The sequence below is a fragment of the Harpia harpyja genome, chromosome 5, assembly GCF_026419915.1.
Source record: "Harpia harpyja isolate bHarHar1 chromosome 5, bHarHar1 primary haplotype, whole genome shotgun sequence".
Classification (NCBI taxonomy): Eukaryota; Metazoa; Chordata; class Aves; order Accipitriformes; family Accipitridae; genus Harpia; species Harpia harpyja.
The window spans coordinates 33,319,112-33,332,042 of NC_068944.1; the positions used below are offsets into that span (position 1 = coordinate 33,319,112).

The following is a 12,931-nucleotide window of genomic DNA, read 5'->3' on the forward strand; positions in this document are numbered from 1 at the left end:
AACTTTTCATCTGGGGGAATGTCAGCTAATGCAAGACATTGCAATAGTATGTTCAAGAATTCTCAGATGTGCTGCACTGTTATGCCACATGCTCTAATAAAACATGCTGCCTGTAACTCACCTTGATGCAGCCTTTTGTGCCTAAAGGCAAAGAAGACACTCCTCCTCTCTTCCTAAGAACTGAGTGAGACGGAGCTGGATGCCGAATAAAAGATAGCTGGGAAACTTAACAAGAACCTGAGGAGACATGAAGGCTGCCTTTTTGGAGAGAAGGGCAAGATAGAGAGAATAAGCAGATCTGGCCCCAGGCAATTTCTATTTGTTCCTCTTCCATTCTGCCTTGTGCAAATACCACTCCGCTCTCTTAATTTTTGGCCTTTCTGCCCTTGCCTTAGAGACCTGTGGAGTGGGAAGTTGAGCAGGCAGCCCAGAGACAACACAGCCAGAAGAGAAACAGGAGGAGGATGTGGAAATAATTGGAAATCCCTGGGTTCCAGAAAGTCAGCAGAGAACATGCCAGCACCCTTAAGCTAAGGAGGGACCTGGGAGAGGGTGCAGTTTGCATATTTGGAAGGAGAGAGGGAAGTGCGCGTTAGTAAGACAGTGTGAAGGTCTGTGAACTGCAGAAGAGGCATTCTAGGTGGGAACCACACCCCGCCTCTAATTCCCTCATCTAATCTGGCTGCAGCAGAAGCCCACACAGAAACTCTTTTTCAATCCCCTTTACTGTCAGCCAGCTCCACACCGCTTTTGGGCTCTGCAAATGGCCAAAATGCGAAGCACGGGTGGTTTGTGTGTGCTGTGTTTCAAGTGTCAGGTTATAAAGCTTTGAAGTTGAAAACCTGTTTTTAAAATGAAATTTCCTCATCATGTGAAGAACAAAGCAGCAAATTTGCTACCTGAAACAGCCCCTGTATCAGTTAAATTATCAAATGCAAATGGCTCATTGGAGCAATTCAGAGGGGAGAACCCCCCCCAGCTTCTTAAGAAACTTGCTATACATTTAAAAGATTTATATTCTGCTCCCTTGAGAACAGTGCACAAGAAATACGGATGTTCCCAGCTCTGCTGGCTGCCATGCAGCCTGATGGCTTTTGTCAAGTGGCTTTTGGCAGTGGCGGAGAGATATGCTGTAGACTGAACAGAAGAGTTTTAGCTTGCTCTGCAGGGCACGTGTTTAGAGCAGGGAAGCTCATTCTCAGCCCAAGACTTCAACAGGTTATTTCATATGTCAGTTCAGCCAGTGCAGAGGGAGTGGAAATCACCCCCAAATGCCCCTTCCTGGAAAGTCCTCTGAAAGGGGGGACTTCCCAACTTTAGAGTACCGCCAAAACATCCTACTTCTGCAAATCCTTCCTGAAGAAATACACTGTAGGACTGTGCACAGTTCCTTGGGATACTCATCTGGGAAAAATTAGGATAATTTCTTTAACCAGGCATTGTGGCTGGGGCAGGGAGAATCAGGGAGCCACATGATCCCTTTTTCACATATTTGTCTCTCCTTTGTGGCTGTGTAGGATGGGGGAATCCATCCTCTACTAATGTGCCACTGTAGGCTTAGACAGAGCCCAATAAACCATTCTGTTTGCCCTCAGACTCCTTCAACTCACTTGAAAGCAAGCAACAGAGCCACTCTTTATCTCCTGCATGGAAGCAGCTCAGCAGCAGAAACAGGGAAGAGGCAGCAGCTGCTTAGAGCTCTCCCCGTTTGCATTTGAGCTGCTCGCTGGCTCTGAGGTGCAGGGAGGGGGAAAGGGTGATGGGAGGCAGCTGGGGAATGTGATGCCCTCTACATCCTTCCTGTAGTGACAAGCCTTATTCAAACACTTCAGTTTAAAAAGCTCCAGGAGAATGCTTTCAATTCATAATCAAATATGGGGCAATAACAGATGGATAAAACAAACAAATGTGGGGGAGGATGAGGTACATACTCAAACACTCTGGAGCGTGTTCTGGGAAGAAGACACCCACTTTCTGTGTGTTATTTCTCATTCAAGGAAATCTATGGGCAGGTGAACTTTGGGACCTTCTTCTCTGTGCTCGGAAAATGCATTGCAGGAAGGAGCACCTCTGTTTTTTTTTTTATAGGAAACAGTTCTCGTGTCCTTGCGTGCTTTGAAGCTCTTCCTATCCCTGCTGTATTACTCCTCTCCTTCTTACATGAGGAAACTGAGCAAGTAGCTTGGCTTTCTGACCAGCACTAATACTACCCTGTCACTTTGCCAGGAGATGCAGCCTGTTGAGTGGAGCACTGGCACAGCAACCCCAATGTGCATTAGCGCTCTGCAGGCCTCATTGTATTACACTCCTCATGATGGCTGCTCTGCAAGCTCTGCATGGGGCTATTCTCTCTGCTTGTGCACTGTGTTACAACTGCGCCTGCAGCCAACTCCATTGTTTTGCTGGTGATGATAATACATAGGTTTTTCCAGCAAAGAAAGCCTCCAGGCAAGCTGGGAGGCTTCTCAAAGCACAAGGGGTTGGTTGCCAGACAAACAGCAGAACACTTGAGGAGTCTGTAACAATTTATCATCTTAACGTGCCTGGGTTTCTATTGCTCAGGACTGCATATGAGATTTAAAACCTGAAGCAGACACCCCCACATTGGTAATGAATGAAGGACCTGAGGAAAATTTTTAAGGTGAACTTTCTCAGTTCAATCTCGTTAATTAGTATGGGGTTATTGAACAGAGTGGAAGGATCTCTGCAGTTGGTAGGCCTGTGCAATGACAGCGATAAGTGAAGCACAACATCGTCTTGAAAATCATGTTTTAACTTCATGGGGAAATGGGACATATATTATAATAGGAGAATTTCCCTTCTACTGTCTGTGCAATCAGAGGTCTTGACCTTTAATTTGTTTTCAAAGGTGATCAGTTTCTGCCACCTGCCAGCAAGTCACAGATGCAATATCGTACCAGCAGTGAGGTAAAGGACAGAACAAAGTGTAGTCAGTTTGAGGAAATGGTAATATAGATTTCAAATCAACAGCAGTAGTTTAATTCTAGAAACCATGACAAAATGCTTTTTATTTTTTCCCCTGAGTTCAGTCTTGGAGCCTTGTTTTGAAAGCAGAGTATTTTCTTGGCATGCCTCTGCTGATTTCTTAAATGTGCCAGTGGAGGAAACATGCTTCTGTGTCTTCAGCTTCTTTGTAATAAGATCCAGTTAAACAACTAAAGACATTAAAAATTCATTAGAGCATTTCAATGTTGCAGTCAATGAGACCTGTTGTTTATCAAAGCATTTCCAGCCAAATAAAATGTCTTTTTTTGAAGTATATAGTAGAAGACATTTGTTCAGAATGCTTTGTGTAAAATCGATTTTATATTTATATGTAAATAATATATACACTTCTCTAATGCAGCAGGAGGCGACATTAGGTAACAGGGCAGATCTGTGAGAATACATCTCAGCTTCAACTGCTAAAGTTACCTTTAGGTCAAACAGCACAGGTGAAATACATCCCTGGGGCGGTATTCAGCAATAAAATAAGTTAGCTGCAAATGCTTCATTATTATCTTCATTGTGAAGAATTTTTAGGGTACCTAGAGGTCTACAAGTGAAAATACAGTGAGCCAAATTCTGCTCTGATTTTCTACTGGTGTCTCAGAAAGAAGAACTTGGGTCATCCATATAAACTATTACAGCAAAAATTATTCTGATACGTACTTCTGACACTACTAGAAACATAGGAACCTTTGGATAACTTGTGATTGTGTTGTCAAGGCAAATGTGCCACAAGAAAATAACATGTCAAGTCTCATTTTGACTACACTGAATTGTCTTCTGTATGGATTTCTGGAGCAGAAGCAGGTTAACTGATACTTAATTCCTGTTCAGCTGAATGGAATGTGTCTAAAACAAGTGCTGAAATAGCTGATGCAGTTTCTCATCACCCAGAAACTTGCACAAGTTTAACTTCAAAAGCTCCTATCATGGAAATAGCTCTGTAGCTGTTCAGCGTGATTTCTGTTCTACCTCTCAGTGTGGTTACTGAGAAAGCTAGCCGGGAACCTGCAGTTAACTACAATGTCCCGCTACAATAAGAGTTGAGCCACTGCATGAGATCTGTATGACCTTTCACAGGAATCTAGATTGGAGGTGACAGAAAACCTGACAATTGAGTTAAGACTCATGTTGGTGAAGAAAAATCGTATGAGGCTTCTGTGATTCCTGTCAATCTAAATACAGTGGGGTCTGATATTCTTGTTTGAAGGATTATGTTATTTTTCTAAACCTACTTGAAAGGGAAGTGGGCATTTATACTTGGAAGACTGGAGACCCATTTGGATTTATGAGATTTCAGTATTTTAAGATTTAAATGAGGATTTAGAATGTATGCTTATCTTATGATATAAAATCTGTGGTTAAACTTAGAACATAATGTTTCTCCAGATGTTTACATGCATGAGCCAAACTGAGAAGATGACTGTCAAATAATTTGATACCCAGCTTGGGAGAAAAACTTGGTTAAAATCTTTCCTGAGCTGTGAATCTTTAAAAAGAGTGATCTTAAGTGTACATTATTTTTCAAGGGAAGTCTGAAAAGACTTTGTAGTCTTACAAGGACATACTTTATATACACATATTAAATATGTCCTCTTAAACTTCCTAAGAAAGATACATAAAGACAGAGTACTACTTTCAGTAGCATGATTTATCCTCAGCAGAACATACTCAGTTCTCTACATTTTTTTCTTGCATTCAGAAAGTTATTCTTGTCAAAAGTACAGAAGCTTCCAAAGCTTCCTTTTCTTGTAAAGATGTGCCTGACCTTATCTTCTATAATAGGCTCTATTTTGGCTAACGCTTTATTTACATAGGAATGCAAGCATAATTAAATGCTGACAGCAAGAGGTCTATCTGGGCAGAATTTGAATGAATATCTTATAGCAATGTGGTTAACAAACCTTATAAAAACAAAAAAGAGAAGCTGCGCCCTCACACACCGGGCAGTGTTAGCAGAGGAGGGTTATGATGTCCTGGAGTGGAGGTATGTAAACAAAGAGGTGGCAGTGTTAGGTCTGTGGTGAGCTAGACTTGACAGCAACATAAACAGCATAAAGAAGCCTTCTAAACAAAATCTCCAGCTGATCAGTGGAGCTGACCCACCACAGGCCTTCAGAGCTGCTGAGAAGGCGAGATGCATTTCTAGAGGATGCCTGTGTGTTCCCAGCAGCAGGGAAGGCAGGGAAGATGTGTTGAGAGGTAATGTTCAGTCATGGGGCTGTGAACAGGTGTGACCCCCAAAGGCAGGATGGACCTGAAAGCTGTAGAAGGCTGGGACATCAAAGGGCTGTTAGCAGCACTAGGTCTTTCGCTGCCCCAAATGTCAGAAAATGGAGAAGTGGCCCCATTCAGAAGTTAATTTAGCAAAACATTAGACTTTCTCTATCAGGCAAAACCAGAGTGAGTGAAATCCTGACCCCACTAAAATCCATAAGGATGTTACAGCTGACTTCAGAGAATGGTAAAATACTAGACTGTTGACTGCAAACTACCTATATTTTTTGCTAAGTCTCTCTAGCCCAAGCTGTTTGTGTGGTTTTTGAGGGCACAGAAAGGGATGGATACCTCTCTGTCCATCTTTCTGCTTTTCTAAATTCTCCTCATGCCTGTTCTGTTGGAGTCAAAAACCCATTTGTGTTCTTGAAGTCACACATGGATGCTTAAGAGCAGTTCTGCATAAAGGAAGTACTGATTTGTGCGGTGTTGTGTATCTTCCTAAGAAAGGAGAGTGGGCCCAGTTACCTTCTTTTTATGTCACAGGCCATGAAAAGTAGCGCTAAGAACTAAGTGTGATATGAACTGTCCTGAACACATGCAGCTGTTGTGTTTGATTGCGATGAGTGGTAGAAAAGCATGTCATATCTTCCCTTAAGAATGTGTTTATTGGTTGAAATGCTATATCCAAACCTAGCATTTTATACTGGTAAGCTTAAACAGGGAATATATATATATATATATATAGCAAATACTTAAATACGTGGTTATTTTTGCTCTTGCTTTTGTTAATATACTTATTTATGGTTGCCAATGTTTTAAAATCTATCTATCTGTATAAAGTCAGGCATATTTCAACTTACAAAGAAGTGGTCTCATTTTCCAAAGTACTGAGAGACTAAGAGGCTTCTTGAAAAACAATTGTAGGAGCATCAAGTGAGGTGCTGACATGATTGCATGCAGATAGATGTGATCTCCTCTGCTGCAAAAGGAGTCATCCCTATAGAAACCAGATCCATTCCCAACTCCATTCCAGAGACTGTATAGGTGCATTGATGCAGTGTTGAGTTGAAGCTATTAAGACATGATTGTTGCCTACACAGGTATCTTTATAGAAGTGTCTTCATGTAACATCTTCATATATCATCGAGATACCTGCATTGGAGAATCTAGCTTTGTCTCACATATTTAAAAATGTGAATCTCAGTCCTGAATTAAGTGTGGTGTCCAGAGAAACAAAATACAGGCAAGCCTCCCAAGCACAGCTAAAACCTGATGGGCTGTGTCTCAGCAGCAATAGCTTGTTACTAAGTGACACCTGTGTCAAGAACAGAAGATGTAGAAACTGTTTTCAGAAAATTCTTAGGTTATGGTATTTAATGTTTCTTTCTAGCTGCAATTACACCTACTAAATATTTAGTGAAGTATTTACTAGCATATTTTATATTACTGCCTTTGTTTGGATTATAGTGCAGTGGATTCAATTTAGGAGACTATACAAGCTTGTCCTTTGTAGTTGACTGATAGCAGTAATTTGTCACTGTTTCCATCACAGGCCACATGATTAAGATCAGAGTCAAGAACTCGACTGTGCAGATCTCAACCACTGGGACCATTGCTGTGCACTGAGATAACCAAAAAAGGTAGAGACTGAAGGAAGACAGTGTAATTTGAAATTAATCAAGATGTAACAACTCCCTTTTGTAGGCTGTGGTTGGGAATTCTCCGCTGAGCTGACTGTGCCAATGGCTGAATCACAGTTGCTGGCCTGTTCACTCTCTGACCTAACACTGTGCTCTTCTCACAGCTGCCGAGTTGCTGATAAATCCTCTGCAGCCTAAAACCTTGGGTTGCCTGAGGTTAATGGAGCACTGACAGTTTGCACCAGTTGAAGATCTGTCCCTGGGTGTCTGAACCCTACAGGGAGCGTTCTTTTCTAATGAGCAAAATGTTTGGGGGAACTGCAGGGACTGTGAATTGAGGATACTGGGGTGAAACGACAGCCAAGACCCAAAAGCTAGTTCCTTTGGTAGCAGCTAACACATTTCCTGACTGCCGTGTTGTCCATGTAACTTGAAAAGAATTTTGAATGAGTCTGTGGCAGAATAAACTAGTTAATGAGATCATGGGAGAGGGCTTTTTTTCCTTGATGATCAACTGTTGTCTTGTCTGGTGGTAATACATACACGACAGCCACAAGTAGTGAAATAGCTTATCATTGCCAGCATTTACTGAATCCCAGGCTGTCATCTCCATGGGCCAGTGAAGTGCAAAGGCCACACTGTAGTTCAGAGGAAGAACAGACAGGCTGAAAGGAAACCATTGTTTCTCCCTTCCCGCTTGGGCTTTTGCAGTGTTTCTGAAAACATCTTAAGCTCTCTGTGGAGTATTTCTGTTAATCCTTAGAGAGCAATAATAAAGCTCTAGGAAAAGTACGCAAAGGAAAAGATAGGACGTTTTCAGTCAGGATGGCTGTACTTGGTAGGAAGATCTGCTTCTGATTAACATGCCAATAAAGTACTTAGGTTGAAAGAGAATTTTACTAGACACTTTTAAAGGAAACTGTTTAGAAAAATGTCATGTACTGACCTCTGAGAAAGATCTGCAGAATCAGTATTTCCTTCCAGTTCACCCCGAGGTTTCTACCTTTCTTCTCTCTGTCATGCACTCAATAGCAATAATAACAATAGCAATACTTTCAGTGCTGCAACACTCTGTACTTCAAAGCACTTCACAAACACTGGACTAGATTCAGTCTGGTCTTCTATGGATATAAACTTTGTGTGAAATCCTGGCTCCCTTATAGTGAATGGCAATTTTCCCACTGACTTCAGTGGGGTTGCGATTTCACTCACTCCTTGTCAAAGAATTTGGGCAAAGCAAACCTTCTGAAAGAGGTGAATGTGATAGCTGAAAGGAGACGAAACCTCTCTTCATTGCAGGGGAACACATACATTCTCAAAATGGAGGACAGGCACATCCAGACTGTAGGGGAATGACAGAGGGAAGAAAGCCTAACCTATTAATCTCCCAGTGTGCTTCCCTTTCCTGTTTCTTTTCTCCTAGGTCAATTGTTAGGTTGATTCTCTGCTTTTGTTGTGCCCTCAAATTTATAAGTCTCTCACATTTATATAAATATGACTATGGAGAAATAGCTGCTTGACTCACTAGCTTGGTTGATAACCTTAGTTTTCCAGTGCTTTTGCTTAGCATTGTCTTTTGCAGTTGTTCACATCAGAATAGTAAGGGTTTATGCCCCTTTACACAGGGGCAAACCAGTCAGGAGTCAGACCCTTGCTCATTTGCAGGATCAAATGTGTTTTACTTTTTAACACTTAAAACACTGCAAGTATCTTGAATATTTTTAGTCCTTTTATAACATCACTGAGTGAACACAGCATTTAAAGTCTTTTGGGGCCAAAAGAGATGTTTTATATTTCACTGAAGTATATTTAGAGATTGCAAAATGTTAAGTGTTTATTTTGTATGAATAAACACTGCTTTTAATGATTCATGATCCCAAAGAAATTACTAACCATATGCAAAGCTGAAGAGAAAGCATAGCACTAAATATCAAAACTCAACAATGAGGAAGATATTAAGAAATACAAATTGCTTTAAAAATGAGTTGAAACATTGAGCAATGTCACCCAAGCTATATTCACTCCTTCTGATCAGGGCTCTGTACCTGAAATCCTTGTTCAAGGTAGAACTTGTATCATGTTGCCATCTGTCTTTGCTTTTGACTGATCCAACCTAGCCTTTCTACCCTCCTGGGTATGTAAACCCCATCTGTCCAACAGTGTCGGTTACCTGAGCTGCTCTCTTTTTCAGCTTTCAGTTGGTACCTCCTGAACATGCCAAAGAGCAGTCCTGACATCTTGGGCTTGGTTTTTTTCTGCTCTTCTGTGTGTATCTTATTACATGGAAGTATGCTGACAGGTAGTTTGCTGTGTAAAAATGTGATGAAAATTGAAGAAGGACTTCAGGTTTTGGCCACAGTTCTTCTATCTTTTTGCTATGTATAAGGCTTTACGGCACAGCCAGAAAGGAATGTGGAAACAGCTGAAAAGTAAGCTGCTCTTCTCCTCCTTAGGTCTAAATTAATAATTTCTCTGCGTATTTTGGAAAAGCTGCTTTCCAAATTTGGGCTTCACACATGTTACTGTGGCCTTGTATTTGCATTCTGTGCCTCATCACTAGGAGCAGCTGAACTAGTTTAAATTCTCAACAGCGATGAGAAATTCACCAGACAATAAATCATAGACATCATGAACTTCTGACTAGTGTGAAGTCATTCAGAAATATATTTCCCAGCAGATCTCTGCAGTCTGTGGTATTCCCATCAGGTGATTAATCCTCTGTCAGGGTGCAAAATGTATTGTAATACAGAAAGCGAAGGAAATACAGCAGATAAGGAATACAACATTGCTTATGTTTCCAAAGTCTTTGGGTGATAGAAACAGACTCCAATCAGTTGCAATATCTTGCATTGCATGCCTTTTAAAAATTCTAAATTATGACTGAGGTGATAAAATACTCTGAAGTATAGATGTGTGAACACATGTAGGTGTCTGTAGGTGTAAAGAATAAAAACTAAACCCACTGCATAACTTTCCTGACTAGCTTAAAATACATATTTTTAGATAGTTCTAAGCTTTTTCAGTTTTGGGGGTTTGGTTTTTTCTTTTTTTTTCTTTTTCTTTAGGCTAGGAAAAGTGTCCCTGTTGTGTAAGAGGGAGGTATAATATTTGAAATTGTATGTTACAGTGATTACTGTCACTGTTGCACTCTGAGCTTGCTTGCTCTCATAGGAAACTTGGCAGCATTGGACATTACCAGATGCCCAAAGGTTATGAGTTTATGGATAAAAGTGGAGAGGAGCACAGGTGTATAAACCCAGGAGAAGAGAACAACTCAATGAAGAGGAATTACGAATAAATGCAAGAAGAGTGGTTTGGTTGTGTTGTGGTTAAAGCAGCAGTTTTTCTATTGCAGAGCTTGAATAGATTTTGACTGAAAGAAAAGTGTGGATCCCCTTAAAGACCTTTCCCCTGAATAACTCTAAATGTTGTGGCAGACCTGACTGGCACTGTCTGAATGGGTGGGGGGGGGCATCATGTTCAGAGACGCTGCTCAGGATACTGATCAAAATACTGTGTGCCACAAAGCAGCAAGGAATGGAAGGTGACCAGTTTTGGCTTCAGTCCTTATCCCTTCTTGAATGGTTAAAAGGAAGAGAGTGCCATGCAATCAGAACTGAAATTTCATTAAAGACACTGAACAGATTGGGTGGCTCTCATTTACACCTGTGCAAATTTGGATTTGGTCCATGAAGTCTAACTGTACACCAGTGGAACTGAGCTTGGTGTCTCATGCGTGGTCACTGAGTCTGGCAGCAGTGGCAGACAAGCTGCTATCAGGAAATGGGGCATGTGTTTCTCTCCTTAGATCTGTATGCTAAGTGCTAGGCCTGGCCTGACAGATGTTAGAGTGCCTCTGAGTAAGCAGGGAAATTATATACAAAAGTTTCCTATTACGGCTGGAATAAACAATTTCTTAACTTTTGTGTATGCTTGTCTTTCAGGGAGGCACAGTGCTCTCACTCTAATACCACTGATTGATTGCCACAGTGCTATGGATCCCAGCTCCTCTGGAACCTGCGAGAAACTCCATTTCATACTACTACACTGACTTCTCAAAAAAAGTTTAAGTGCTTAATAAGCATAAATTAATTCAGCCAAAAAATGTTTCTGTGATGTGGGAAAATCTGTGGTGCCTAGCTGACACCACTTACTTGACTTGCTTAATATTACAAACTGAATCAGTGATGCAGATAAGAACCCAACTCAGTATCCCTATTTCTGACCCCTTGCTTTGTACAGTAAATGCGAACAAGGCAAACTCCCAATACTCAACAGAACAAGTGGCTGGATTGTGGCTAGTGCACCTTTGCATAGTAGTGCAAAACCAATTCCTTTTATGAATTCCTCCTACCCCTTCAAAAACCAGCTTTAATGAGAGGGAAATGCTCTAAAAACTCACTCTTATAAATGTAGCACAGATGCTTTTCTGCTCTTAATTTTTTTTTTCTTCATAACAGCGAGTGGCTTTATTTAACAATCAGAATATGGATTCTAACTTAGGTGGCTAGGTTAGCTGACTAGTCTTTAGATTTGGTTCCTTCTGGAGTCAACAGACAGGTGTGGATCTAGGAGGTTCTTCCAGAGGATGATTCAGAGCAGAAGTCTAAGTCAGGTGCTCAGATTTGAGCTGACTGAGTGCCTAAAGCCTTGACAAACTCTGTTCCCTGATTGCAATAGGTGGAGCTGGGATTCATCTGACAATACAGTATAAAAGAAATGAAATACATGACAGAGAAAAGACCGAGAGGCGATTATCCCTATGATATGCTTGTACATCTGTGAGGGCTCTAAGCAGTAGGAATAAATGTATAGTGGAGACATCGATGTTACAGGCAACCTTCTAGTTCAATTCCCTGCACTAAGCACAGTTCAGGAAGTATACATTAGTTTTTGAGGGCTGATTAAAATTGTCAGTTTTGCATTAATTATGGGGCAACCTGTTGCCATTTGCCCCCCCTTACATAAAAACTTCTGCCAGACAGTAAATTTGCCAGTCAGGGAGGCTAAATGCATGTGAACATTATCTGAGGTATCTTGAATATCTTTTCTAAAGACAAGACAATGACATTTCTCTGTACAAGTTCAAACACGACTCTTTCCCGTGTTGCAAAGAACTGTCAAATTGAATAACAGGTACAGTGAAAGCACTTCTTTCCCAAACTATTCAAATGAGCATCACCTTAAATAAACAGAACCTGGCTAAGGGTTACATGAAAGATTTGTCATAGCAAGAAGTAATATTTGAATGATAATATCTCTTAATTTATTCATTATTTAAAGTTACTCTTTTAAATAGACCTAGAGGTGTCTTTCCCAGGTAACCCCTGAGATAAAGTTATCAGACTCTGGCTCTCATCTTCGCTGCATCCTACTGTAAATAATGCCTTCGCACATGGTATCTCCTACCAGTCGTGACTGCAGTAACTCTTTGGATCCCAGCAGAAGTAGTTGGGGGTGTGGTAAAGCCAGGATGCAGCGAACATGATTCATACAAAAAACCTCAGACTTTGGACTGGTTGTAAGGGATTCCCACGTTTATTATGTGGGAAAGTGTTGAACATATTGTATAAATTATACAATGGAGCTGAAAGATTGGGATTTCCCTGTGTTAGTCAGTTGGTTACTACAGGAGATTTAGACCACCATTAGAAAAAAACAAAAATCTTTCTTATTATAGACAGCAAGACATCATTCAGAACACTTTTTAATTAAGAGAATCCCACAGAAATTAGAAAGTGATGCAGAAACTGGTGCCACAATTGATTTGCTTTTGCAAATAACCACAACTTCTACAATGAAAAGGCTTGATACTTTTTTTTTTGCTTGAAAGTAGGGTCTCTAGCAATTCAGTTATATTGACAGAAGACATGACTTTCTTTTTTGGTATTCAGGGCATTTACGTTGTCTGGCTGATACTACTTTAGTCATCTGTTAAGGTGCTATTTGGAGGAACCCAGATTCCTCATACTGCCGATGTAGAGAAGGCAGGCATGATTCAGAGAAGCCAAGCTAAATGCCTAAAGGAATTTGAAGGAGATGGTGTGAATACCACCCGTGTT

At 40.9% G+C, this 12,931-nt stretch overlaps 1 long non-coding RNA gene across 1 annotated transcript in view; it reads left to right on the top strand.

Moving 5' to 3' along the window:
- LOC128142509 (uncharacterized) overlaps positions 1-11,723 on the top strand; it is a 55,006-nt gene extending 43,283 nt beyond the window's left edge. The window contains exons 5-6 of the long non-coding RNA XR_008235434.1: positions 6,782-6,869; positions 10,814-11,723. This is a non-coding gene — a long non-coding RNA (uncharacterized LOC128142509). The remainder of the gene's footprint in view (positions 1-6,781; positions 6,870-10,813) is intronic.
- The last annotated feature ends 1,208 nt before the right edge of the window (positions 11,724-12,931 follow it).